This window comes from Ischnura elegans, chromosome 9 (assembly GCF_921293095.1).
Source record: "Ischnura elegans chromosome 9, ioIscEleg1.1, whole genome shotgun sequence".
In the NCBI taxonomy this organism is placed as follows: Eukaryota; Metazoa; Arthropoda; class Insecta; order Odonata; family Coenagrionidae; genus Ischnura; species Ischnura elegans.
In genome coordinates this window covers 61,437,154-61,449,996 of record NC_060254.1, presented here as the reverse complement: position 1 = coordinate 61,449,996, position 12,843 = coordinate 61,437,154, and the positions used below count along the sequence as shown (strand labels likewise).

The window sequence follows — 12,843 nt, the reverse complement described above, 5'->3', positions numbered from 1 at the left end:
TTTTGGATTTGTGAGGGTTCTATCACCTCGGATGGCCCATCGTTGCGCCATTGCAACGGATGTCGTTTTTTCCGCGATCGACAATAGACTATAACGGCAGCGTTAGGACTTAGCAATGGGTTGGTTGATTGATAGTGCAGCTTACTAATTTATGTATTCATTAATGAATGATTCTACATTTTCATAGTATTTCTAACAGCATGTTTTGGATATTATAGCTATAATCTCTCCGATATAACACAAGTCAGGATGGCCGAGCGGTCCAAGGCGCTGCGTTCAGGTCGCAGTCCGGTTCTCCGGGCGTGGGTTCGAATCCCACTTCTGACAAATTTTTTTCCCGCGTGAATTCTATTCATGCGATATCCGAGAAGTTACGCAAACATAACTTCATGACGGAAAATCTTATAATTCAACCTCTGCATGTTTTCATAATTAATGTTCATCATCCTATCTCAATCCCTGCCATACATCCGTGTAAGTGACCTGCTGGGTAATATGTAGTTGTAGATCTCAGCCACAATTCAGAACGAATCGTGCCCCCTCCGGCATATTCCAACCACCTAGGTGCGAACAGAATGGGCGTGTGGAATGGGGAAGACACTGGCGAAGCTGTTATGAGGGATGTGGAAGGGGCTGAGGTCTTTTATGCCTCGTTCAGAGTACTATCGTATCAGCGATCGTCCTAACGATAATTTGCGGAAGTTGTGGTGTGAGCGCAAGTCCGGACAGTTGTACACATAGTTCCGAACATTGTCACTTAACGATTGTTAGGCCATAGGTGAGTTTATAAGTTTTTTGTTCACGAACTCATTCTTAACTGCGTGGTATTCCATTGTAAGTATTATAAATAACAGACACTTTGTTGCTTCCACAAAGTATTTATAAACATTTCTATGACCGGTTTCTGTTGCACCATTATCAAATATAGAAAATATAAAAAATGGTGGGAACAGGCTTATATATACTATGTTTGATAATGGAGTGGGGTTAGTTTCGAGCTGGGATTGGTAAATTAAATTAGTATATATAAACCTTTCCCCATCATATTTTTTATATTTTCTGTATTTTATATTGGTGGAAAAGCCGAAACCGGTCATTGACATTTTTATAAATATTTTGTGGAAGTAACGAAATGTCTGTTATTGATAATATGGAGCCCTTCCACCACGTCCAAGCTTCAAGTTTCGATTTAATTCCATTATAAGATTTCTTGGTTAGTTTATTGTTAATTACACCACTGCTTTTTCAAATAAAGCTTTATGTATGACAGTAGTGGTACAAGTAACACTAAACTAACCAAAAACCCTCATAGAGTTTTTAATTAGACGATGGCATAGTAAGCAGATCTGTTGTCTCCAAGAACAAAATATCATCAGAATGGGGAACAGGCACAATTTTTTTAAAGTCCTGGCATGAGAAGGTCTCTACCTCAAATGTACTCGCCAAAAATTTCGCGTATGAATAATGCTTTTTAGCTGAGTTATGAGTCTTTAAAAATTGATCTTCATCGGCTGATTGAAAACACGACGTCATCGGAGCGTGACGTCACGGCACGGTATTCTCTTTTACGCACACCATCGCCGTGGTTTTTCTGAGCGACCCCTGAAAATTTGTTTTTTTTTGTAAAGGATTTCATCCAGCTGGCTTAAATTCCTACACTGTAATACTTGTGGGGTAGTGTTAAGGATAAAAAATATTTTCTTTGAGTCACCTCCGACTTACGGACACATTTTCGAATCCGTAAATGAGAGGATTACTGTGAAATGCGACCGAAGTGGCAAAGGAAATGAGCCTACCATGGCAGAGGTGGGAAAACTGTGGCCCGCGGGGCACACGCGGCCCGCCACAGAGTTTGTGGTGGCCCGACGCAGAATTTAAAAAAGTGATAAAGTACACTTGTCTCATTAAATTGATTATAAAGTGTGTCCCAAAAAGAATGACCCGATTTTAACTTGTAATAATATCGAAGCAAATGTCACTAGGCAGGCGAAACAGCGCCAGATGTGATCGGTATTGTTTAGAGTTTTAGAAAAATCCGCTGAATGTCACCACGAGCGCTGATGTGGAGCGTGCAGGCCTTAGACCATTGGACTAACAATTAGGTCTAACAATGAGGTGCAGCCAGTCTCGCTGAAGATGACGTACAGGACCGCGAGACCAGGCTTTACACTCTTGGCCTCCCAAGTCCCCTGACATAACACCATGCGATTTTTTTCCTTTTGGGAAATGTTAAGCAGCGTGTTTACGTTCCTCCCTTACCTCGTGACATTGATGAAATAATAAGCTCTTATAAAAAATTTTTTTTTAAAAACCAGCCTTTATATTTAGATTACAGGGGATGAGCAACGTTTACATATGACACAAAGCAAAAAAACTCAGTGACCCCGAAAAACCAAAAGTGACGTATTAAAAAAGTCACTATATTTATTACTACGAATCTGCTGGCGCTCGAAGGGAAGAAAAAATTTTTGACGATTTTCGAAAAAAATCTAAGTGCCGAAAAATTTCAGTCCAGAGTCCGGACCTGGGACGACGGAATTCGGACGAAATTTTTCCAAGTCCGAAGCCGGACCCGAGACGACGGAGGGACTTTGAAAAATTTTCGAAAGCGGGGGTCTCGCCGAGTAAAGCAAGACGAATCCCCCAAGCTAGGGCTGAGTCGATGGGAAATTTTATGGTGGATAACTTTAACTGTGGTCGCAAAACACGAAAATCGACCATTTGGAACTTCTTTGATCAAAAACGTGTTTTGGGGGGCTATAGGTTGACTGGGGGGTGGTTAAAGGGGGGTTGGAGAGAAAAAGTTATATTTTCATGTATTGTCATCGGAAATGAAGAAGTGTGCAAAATTTCAGCGTTTTTGCTTCACAGGAAGTGAGTCAAATTTCAGTTACAAGATTTGTACCAGACAAACAGACAAACAAACAGACAGGTTGGTGAGTTGATATAAAGACTGTAAAAACAAGAATATCAGCTGCTGTAGCTTCAGTGACAGAAGACCCCTTACGCTCAGTTTGGGATGAATTCAGCTATCGACTAGATGTCGTCCGCGCAACCAATGGAGGACATATTGAAAATTTATGATGGGTTTTTATAAACTTTTGTCTTTTGTGAGTAATTTAGTATACAATATGTTGATGTTAAGCCGTTCTTTCTAATAAATAATCTTATTTAAAATCGGGTCATTCTTTTTGGGACACACTGTATAACTTAATGTGCCAGCGGCTAGAAATTTAACTAATATAAAATTAACCAAATAAATAAATAGAGTTGAAATACCACTATTGTTAACTTTTTATTATACAATTTATATTTTTCTGAAATTAAATATAATGTTAACTGATGAACACAATCATTGTAAACCGGCGGGCCTCCGATAAATTCCGCTCATACAAAGTGGCACTCCATCCCAAACAATTGCCCACCCCTGTTCTATAGGATGTAATTGGGCCTCCTGTATGCAGTCCTCTTGGCACGCAAGTTCGTACGATCGCTGGTACGATAGTAGTCTAAAAGTGGCATAAGTGTGGGGATATGAGGTCGTAGGGTGGTCGGGGACTGGGGAGGGGGAGTTGGATTGTTGGGGGTGGGGGATCTGCGTTGTGTGGGCGTGTAGGAGGAGGGGGAAGGAAGGAATGGTGGAGGGGGTAGCTACCAGGGAACGGTGCCTGTGGTCTCTCTCGCCCTTCCCTTGTCAAGATCGATATTCATCAACTGCCGAATGTGGGGTGGTTTTTGGTTGGCCTTCCCGTTTTTATGTTGGCCTATTTGCACCTTTTTTTCCTCACAACATCTCGTCGTTTTGGTCTCTTCGATAGCTGTCCTACGACGTTTCTTTTTTAAACATCTTTTTTACATGGAAAACAAAATAAGTAAAATCAGAAAGGTTCACTATGTTTGTTTTTTGATAATTATAAAAACGTAGTTTTATGGAATATTTTTTAAATGTCGTTGTTATTATTTTCATTCAAGTGTTGTAATTTTAAATGCTGTAATTGAAATATTTGGACGCGATCTGGGGTTGATTATGAATAAAGTTAATAAAATAGTGATTTTTTTCTAAACAGAGTTAGGTAAAGTTAATTGTTGAAAGAAATATACAAAAACACTGGTGTGAAGGGATACGACTGAGCCTCTGTTCTGTGCCGAAATATAGTGGAATATAAAATGCACTAATAAATATCTAATTGATCTCCATCGTTTTCTTTACCTGATTTATGTAGCCAACTCTTTTTACAAAACAGAAATCACTTATTCCCTTTGGCTTCTCACCCACTAAATTAAAATCTTGTTTTTATTGGTTCTATAAATGGCTCTCCTACAACTCAGGGAAAATAAGCCGGGGTTTATTTCTTATCCGCGGCATAAAACCGTGGAAGGAGTTCTGTTGACCCACATGATACGGAAGTTCCCTGTAGGTCGCATGGACTTAAACTAACTTTTCTACTCATTTTTTGTGGAAATAGGTCCCTAAATGCTGATGTCTATAAAAAAATGAGTTTTATAGAACCACCTAGAGTTTCAATTCATTCCATAAGAAACTGTAAATGTCTTATTTATGTCGCGAGGGGTGGAAAGAGGGCACTCTTAGTGAGATCATCCCGTCCGCCAGTGCTCTCATCCCTCCCTTTCGCATCCCCTCTTTGGTAGCCATTCACCCGCTGGACCCCTGTATTTCGTATAAATACAGGAGATTCGAATGAAGGGGGAGTCCTCTCCCTGACCTGAACCTTGCCGCTCTGCGCCCTCGCGAGACCCGCGGCTCCTTCGCCTCCAATGCCGGTCTGCGACCTCGCAAGACCAGGGGCTCCTTATCCTATCCCCCGCGACTTCCGCCGTGCTCCGAACATCCAATTGCAATGTACGAATGATAAATATCGGCCAACCAAACAGTTACTTTTATTCCTCCATTAATGTCACGACGACACTAATACGCATTATTTATATTCATAATTATTTATTTCCAGCACAACTGTTCGTATTTTGTCCCTTTTCCTAATGCATTACTATTTTGGCACTTGCCTCATTATCGTGAAATTTCCACGGTGCATTGAGCAAACATATACCAACACTTAATTATGCCTCAGTTATAAAGAGCTGAAAGAAAATACTGTTACAAAAATTTGATCTTTTTCAATTTATTCAGGGTGTGCCTGCCAGCCCTTTTTGAATGGAATTTACGAATACAGGAAAGGCTGATTTCAGGAAATTTGCAAAGTTTAAGAATTTTAATTGTTTTAATTTCACGTGGTATGTATAATTTTCCCCATCGCGGAGAGCATTCTTTGCAAATAAAACCGCGAAATAATAATTTGGGACAAAAATATTTTTATAGAAAAAATAACTATTTAATTATTTCCACTGCGAAAAGCTCGACCGATAGATCGGTCTGTCGCTGTTTTCGTGCACCTTAAGATGACCAATGTATTGGCTCGCTGACAAGGAAAAGGGTTAACACTTCCACCATTCGCCTCGAAAGCATCAAATCTTTTTTCACAAATGATCGAACTTGAGTGATGCGTCCCCTTAAGCCAATGCGCGTCCTTCGGCCTTGATTCGTACCCTGTTAACTCTGCCGCCATTATTTTTTTTATTCCACCTTTTCTTTTCGTCTCATCTCGTTTCCTTATTTCGAAATAGCCCACACCCAGTCTTCTAAGCCTCGGGGAACTCTTACGGAAGATCGAGTGGCAGGAATTGTGGGGAAAACATGGTTCTTTACTCGGAGGAGAACTCGTTTTTTCTTTTTTTTGTAGTGGCAGGGAACAGTTGTTCTAGTTGGGTGGTGGCAGGATCATGTGGGAAGCAAGGTTTAGGGTGTTGAGGAAGATGGCCTTATGGCTGAGCACCCTCTGGGGTTAACGGCACTTCCGAATCACCCCGTGCGGCAGGCGCGCCGGGGCAGATTCCGGCGAGTGTTACCGCACACTTACTGACGGAAAAATCGATTTCAAGTAAAATTTTTTCTATGGCTTAAATATGTATTTTATGTGGTACTCGAGTGATTAATTGACACGTTTTTACTAAGCTGTTTTTTTCAAATATTCGATTTTTTTCGATTAATCGATCTTTTGGATCAAATTTCGATTTTTTTTGTAATGTCGAAAATTGTTTCGATGAAAAATCGATTTCTTGAATAATTGATTTCGACCGACGTACTTCCATCATTGCACACACTAGAGGCTATTCTGCCGCGCGGGGGATCAGCGTTTGCGGCCTAAAACCTTGCGACAGCAATTCTCGTCGCTGAATGCTGCAATTTACCGTTCGACGCGCGCGACGAGCACTTTTTTCTCTCATTTTAGGGCGTCGATACGGCCTTTTATCATGCACCAACGTTCGCCTGCGTAGAAAACATTCACTGATCCATAGTGGCAATATATATTTAGTCATCAGCTGAAGGCAAAAATCAAAAACATAATTTAATTTAAAAGATTATGGATTAGTTAAAAAATTAAAAATCATCGAAGTAATGTTAATTTTTACCGTATTGAATAACTGATGTTTAGTCTCGGCGCCTAAATACCTGAGGTGTTGCCGAATAAATGGCTAAATTCGGTCCAATATCCGCGTACAAATAATTAAAATCATTTCTTGAGCAACCGCTAAATAAGAGCAATTCTTCAGTCGGAACGATATACTTAGCTTATAATTATATCATACATAGCTAATTCCAAAGAAGAATGATGGAAGAATATAGTGCTTTTGATCTATGTCCAACACTTTTTATGTTTTGATTTTTAATAAAGGCACAGTTTCAGCGGGATGGAAATAAAGCAATCCATACGCGTACTAATTAATGTACTTACACGAAGTACCTAACATAACCCATCCACATCGCAATGCACAATATAATTTTTTTTTGCTGATTATACGTTACCAAGCCACCCGGCGTTAATCGGAAGGATAGTACCCAAATAAGTGGAAAATATAAAACTTGGATTTCATGATCATAAAGGATTTCAATGTTTCTTCGTTGAGCGTTTGAATAGGTGCGCCTACCCGGCAGGATGTCAAATCGAACAAGTTGTATGGCGTGTCACAACAGAAAGTACTCCAGCTACTCAGAGGATAAAAGATGGAAACAATTTCAAATAATCAGGAATAAGATACAGGAAAGTATTTCGAGTAGCAACTTTACCATTGATTGAATAAATTGTACATCACATACCCAAGTTATACCTAAATTAGTAATGACATTAGGATTGGATCGGAATTTCGGCGGTCGATTTTGGGAGGAAAACTGATCTGAAAAATACCATCACTTCACACCAGATGAAGTTTGGATATGCTAATTTTTCTCTTTATCATTTAAGTCAGGATGGCCGAGCGGTCCAAGGCGCTGCGTTCAGGTCGCAGTCCGGTTCTCCGGGCGTGGGTTCGAATCCCACCTCTGACAAACTGTTTTTCTCGCGTTAATTTTCTTCATGATTTATCCTAAAAGTTACGCAACTTCACCTTCATGATGGAAAATCTTCTAATTTAACTTCTGCATATTATCAGAATTATCGCGATACTGAAACCTCACCTAAAAAAAGCTTCCACGACGTCATTTAGGTGCAATGAATTTACTTTCAATGAGTCACTTCCATTGCATACAGAAGCTGTTCCGACCGACGCGGGAGAGTTCGCTATACTTTATCCCATTTTGTTATGGACAAAGATGGGCAAGAAGCCTTAGACCCCTTTCACATGGACGCGGACGATTCGCGCTACGCGCGCGGATAAGGTTCCATTGACGTTAATGGAAGCTTACACATTAGTGCAGACCGTATGCCCGCGGAGGAGTCATCCGCGTGTCCCATCCTCCCCGCGGATCATCCGCGCGCGTAAGGGCCACAGAGACAGTTTCGTGCTTACACATGAACGCGGAAAGGTGATGCGGATCCAGTAGATTTGTCTGCAGAATTAGAGCGAACTTGGAGATAACAGTACGAGTGCGTCTTTTCGCCATGTATAGTGAAATAGGGTGGTTTCCTATTATTTTTTTATAAATCGAAATATTTTGCGTAAATACGAAAGATTATTACTTCTGGAGTACGCATTTCACGTTCTTAGATTTTCGAATGACGATATCTATTTTTCTCAATTAAACGAAAAGTGAAAAATTTCAAGCGCGCGAAAATGCGACGGCTAAGTACGAATGATGGGAAAAATCCGTATGACGTTTTTCTGGTTCCCGCTATTATATTTAATAAATAATTTGTATATTATGAATACACTAATGGTGGGTAACGAATAGCAATCAATGAATTTCGTTTTCTTTGATGAAGGAAACTACCCTATTGGCACTTAGAGAATAATTGAAAAAACCAAAAATCTCCTTTGACGGGCACTTTTCATCCATTTCTTCTAACCTGGTATGCAGCAATTGCTTGAATTGCTCTTGGCATCATGACCGTCTTTTACCTCGGCAAGCTGCACATAACTGACATTGTGCCGGACGCGGACGGGTTTCGTCACTATGTGAACAACGGCGACCGCTCTCCGCGCCCCGCCCCGCGGACCGTTCGCGTCCATTTGAAACGGGTCTTAAGGCATGAAATAAAAAATGACACTTTACATGTTATGGACGTAATGTTATTCTACCTAAAATCCTTAGAATTTTGCTACGGGCTTATTATTACGCCATCCGTCTTTTGAAAAATCGTATTTTGCTATTACTTAACAAAGTGGCCCCAACCTCTTGATAAAAAATAAAAAACTAAAGAAAAATCAATCTTTTAAATGATACGTAACACCTATTCCTCGCATCAAAAGTCAGTTGCAACGAAATAACACTTAAGTATAGAAAATGGCCTGCACTGCGGTACAGAATTACAGCACGTAAGTCAGCTCAGAAGGTGATAAACATATGCTTATTAAATATTTATTTAATGACGGTTAAAAGCAACTCATTAAGCATACATATAAAAAGGGCTGGGCAGTATTTCAAATACAAATTATTTGAAAATACGTATTTGTAGTACATTTATAATTTGTATTTGGTATTTCTCATACACGAACTGAATGTGTTTTGGATTTCAAATACAGATTTTTGGTATTTTCCTATTCGAAAATAAAAAATACTTTTGAAGTAGCTCAGATAACACTTCTGTTTTTGAAGATCTCTTAGTTTCCATACATATGTACTTCGTATTTTAAAAGGTATTTAAAATTCTATTTTGTCGTTTGGTTTTCAAATACCCAAGTCAAAGGTATTTTGTATTTCAAATACACTTGGAGCGGTATTTTTATTTGAAATACTCCTCGGACTGTATTTTTCTCAGCCCTGCCTATAAACGTATCTATAATAATGTCCAGAAATGTTCATGTCGAGGTATGCTCGCGTGCTCGCTTTGTTTTCTATCGGTTGTCATCATAATTTTTGAGGCAGTCAGATAGGTCAGGGGAGAAAGGTAAGGGGGGTTGTGATGAAGTGGAGGGTGGGGGGACACGGAGGGAGTGGTGGGAGTCGTGGGGTGGGGAGGTTGAAAGCGGGAGTCCTGACCGTAATGACGTCAAGAGCGGTTTGCCGCCGGAATTCGGGGAACGCAAGGCAGCATCCGAGTCCGGGGTGGGTGCATTATGCCCGCCCTGCACGTATCCATTATGTCTCCCTACGCGCGGTGACGAAGTGCGTGTATTCATTGCATCGTCCGTCACTCGCCACAATTTACTCGTCCGTCCTGCAGGCATACAAACCCTCATCCGAAATTAGCCTTCTGTGATTTACCGCGAACGATGACTTATTTTTCAGCTCCAACTCGGATTTTTGTTTTAAGATTTAATTCAACTCGTAGTTTATTCTCACGGAAGCTCAGGATATGGACACTTTATAACGTAATGACTCTTCTTTGTAGCACGAAAGGAACCATTCAATTCTGTTTGAACTCTCAAACATTTTTTAAGTTGGGACTACTTAAAATATAGGAAAAATTTATTAGATCCGAGACTTAAATTTCCGATCTAAGATGCCATGCTAAAATTTCAATTCCATGATTCTTTAAGAAAGACAGCTAAAATAGTAAATAACCTACATTTTATTATGAATGGTGCCGTTCAAGTCTTTATGACCTCCAAGCTACTAAAAAAAAAATCAAAATTTATTAAATGTTGAATTCATTGCTATGCATGTTCGTTTCATTCCTAACATGAGATTTAACATAATTGTTTGAATTACTCAATCTACTATTTAGAACGATTCTTTATGTACTCCCAACCACATCAAAATAAAAAAAAATAATCCTAGTTAATTGATAAAGTCAATATCTTATCCCAGAGTAAAGTTTCCGATCACTATTGGTTAAACACCAGTCCACAATAGACCAAAAAAACCGATGTATATTATCCTAAGTAAACAATTTATAATTTAAACGTAGTGATTTATTTGTCTCTACGTATGAATTACAAGGTGGAGTTAACGATGAAATGGTGGAGAGTTACGTTAAGATGTCGCACAATTGAATTCACGCGAGGAAAAAGTTTGTCAGAAGTGGGATTCGAACCCACGCCCGGAGAACCGGACTGCGACCTGAACGCAGCGCCTTGGACCGCTCGGCCATCCTGACATGTGTTCATGGTGGAGTGTTGAGAATATGGGGTTTATCGAATATATAATAGGGTTGCGGAATCAGTGACCCTTACTAGATTTTACCCCGGCCAACTCGGGACTACCTGAGGCATAGCCCCGGATAACGCATATTAACAGCATTTTTTCTCATTAAAACTAACGTGAGTTTTAATCGCTATATAGGATAACACTCATTAATATTCGTTTGTTTAGGAATGAGGATGAGGTTAAGACTCGATAGAGTTGGATGATAAAATTGTGAAAATAATTTTAGCTTGTCCTTTTAAGTCTAGAGTTTAAAGGTACTATTCACTCTATTTAAAGATGGAATTTTCTTTAAACCGTCTTATCGTATCTCATATATCCATAAATTAATATACGTCTATCCCATGATAATACTAATTTTTTAATCCCACGATAAAATAAATTTTTATGGATTAAATGTTTTAGTAAAAATAAGTTTTCATCCTATTTTCGCGTCAGGTTTAATAAATATTTTATATAGTTGCTCTTATCATCATCATCATCGAACATAAGGGGTGAATGTTTATGGTATTAATATGCATGAATTAGCGGCGAAAGGTTTATTGTAGTCACAGTGCCGTAAAAAGATACAAAACCCATCTTCGCTAGCGATGTTAGGCAATGAAAACTTACATATTATTCTTTCGAAATAGCTTTCTCTTTACCCTTATTGACTTCTCCCATGTCTGTTATGAGGCATCTATTTTATTTGTTCTTAAATATTTTTGCTGAGTTATTTTTTGGTTGCTTATTTAATATTTAAAACTCAATACTTTCGAGTATCGCAAAGTTCCTGCGATGACGTGTATTATTATAAAAATACTCGTGAAGCATCGAAGAAGAGCGAGGCAAAATTTATCCTGGGGAAATTCGTATGAGGTAAATCTGATATCAGAGGCAGAATTTATTTATCGTACCATAGTGATAATATTTCTGATTCATCATAAATACCAGTATTTAATTCTATAACATTTTTTTCAAACACAACGGAATAGGAAATGGCATGAATTTTGTTATTACTAATGGCTCATTAGTAACATTGAATGTGGGTTTGAGCTTGCCTTTCTGATCAATTTTATATCAACCCAATCCTTGTGATTACTCCCTAATTACCACTTCATTAGTTTCAGCTATAGCTTTTTTTAATGAATAACTCTAAATGTATGGCATAGGAGTATTTATTTAGCATTTGTATTTAACGTGTCAAGGATACGTCCGCTCATCTTTTCCTCTTTAAGTAATCTTAACTCATGTTTATTGAACTCCAAAATCTCGTAGACTTCTCGTTGTTTCCATCAAACCCGATGGTAAGTTAAGGGATGTAAAAATTATGAAGTCCTCTCGTCACATTTAGAAATTGGGAAATCATTTAAAATTATGCTACTCTATAAATATCATAGTCGCTAATAAAGAATGAAGCTATGAATTTAAATGAGCCATCTCTTTAGGCTGATGGTCTGTAAATTCAGTGAGACTTTTAAAATTAAATTTTGCCTCTGATCATTTTTGTTTGGTTGAAGTCATTTACTGACGGATTAAGAATGTGATTTGTTGCCGATAAATCTAATTAAAGATAATGAAAGGCTTTGTTTATTTTTTTACTCACATGCTACTACCGCTTGGGCAAGTTTTAGGCATTGCTATAAAGTTGTTGTGGTTCTCTCTGTGAAAACTCCATCATTCTCATATTTCAGCCACTCTGCATATCTTGAGTGTTCAGGAAGTGTTTCACTAAAATTTTGGTAAAACAACACACTTTTCATGCATTCACCAGTGGTTAAACCTGAAAAAAAACTCTCTGATACACACCCATGCGTGAGTTTTAATGCAGACTTGCATCGCGTGGGAGTGAACGTGAATTTAATATTTTGCTTTTTTTCCCTCCTCTCCTCGTTGTTATTATCGCTCGGCGTAAACAGTTTGACTACATTTGACGCGAGACGGCCGCTAATCCCATGAAAACAGCTGTGAGGAGGAATAAAGCAGAAAAAAAAGAAACGCGCAAAGCGTCGGCGTTTATCTGATTTTGTAATGAATTAAACCCTCAGGCGTTTCCTCTCGTCTGCTTTCACCTTTTTCCCTCGCACACCTACCGCCTACCTATCCCTGGCGGCGGCAAAATATCTTCCTAATTTGTCCTTTCACTTCGCCTCCGCGCTCGTAGCTAATAAAATATTCGCATCGCTGCATGCAGGTTCAGGGACGACGGAGTGCTTTCCCTCGCGATACATCACCGTCAACTGTTTCGGCCGCCACTTAAAAAGGCA

The 12,843-nt window shown here is 39.1% G+C and overlaps 3 non-coding genes across 3 annotated transcripts; 2 read left to right on the top strand and 1 right to left on the bottom strand.

The window, feature by feature from the left end:
* Positions 1–243: 243 nt before the first annotated feature.
* Positions 244–327, top strand: Trnal-cag. Its single transcript has one exon. It is a non-coding gene; the product is annotated as a tRNA-Leu (tRNA).
* A 6,988-nt stretch (positions 328–7,315) lies between these two features.
* Trnal-cag lies at positions 7,316–7,399 on the top strand. Its single transcript has one exon. It is a non-coding gene; the product is annotated as a tRNA-Leu (tRNA).
* A 3,067-nt stretch (positions 7,400–10,466) lies between these two features.
* Trnal-cag lies at positions 10,467–10,550 on the bottom strand. The gene has a single exon. It is a non-coding gene; the product is annotated as a tRNA-Leu (tRNA).
* Positions 10,551–12,843: the final 2,293 nt, after the last annotated feature.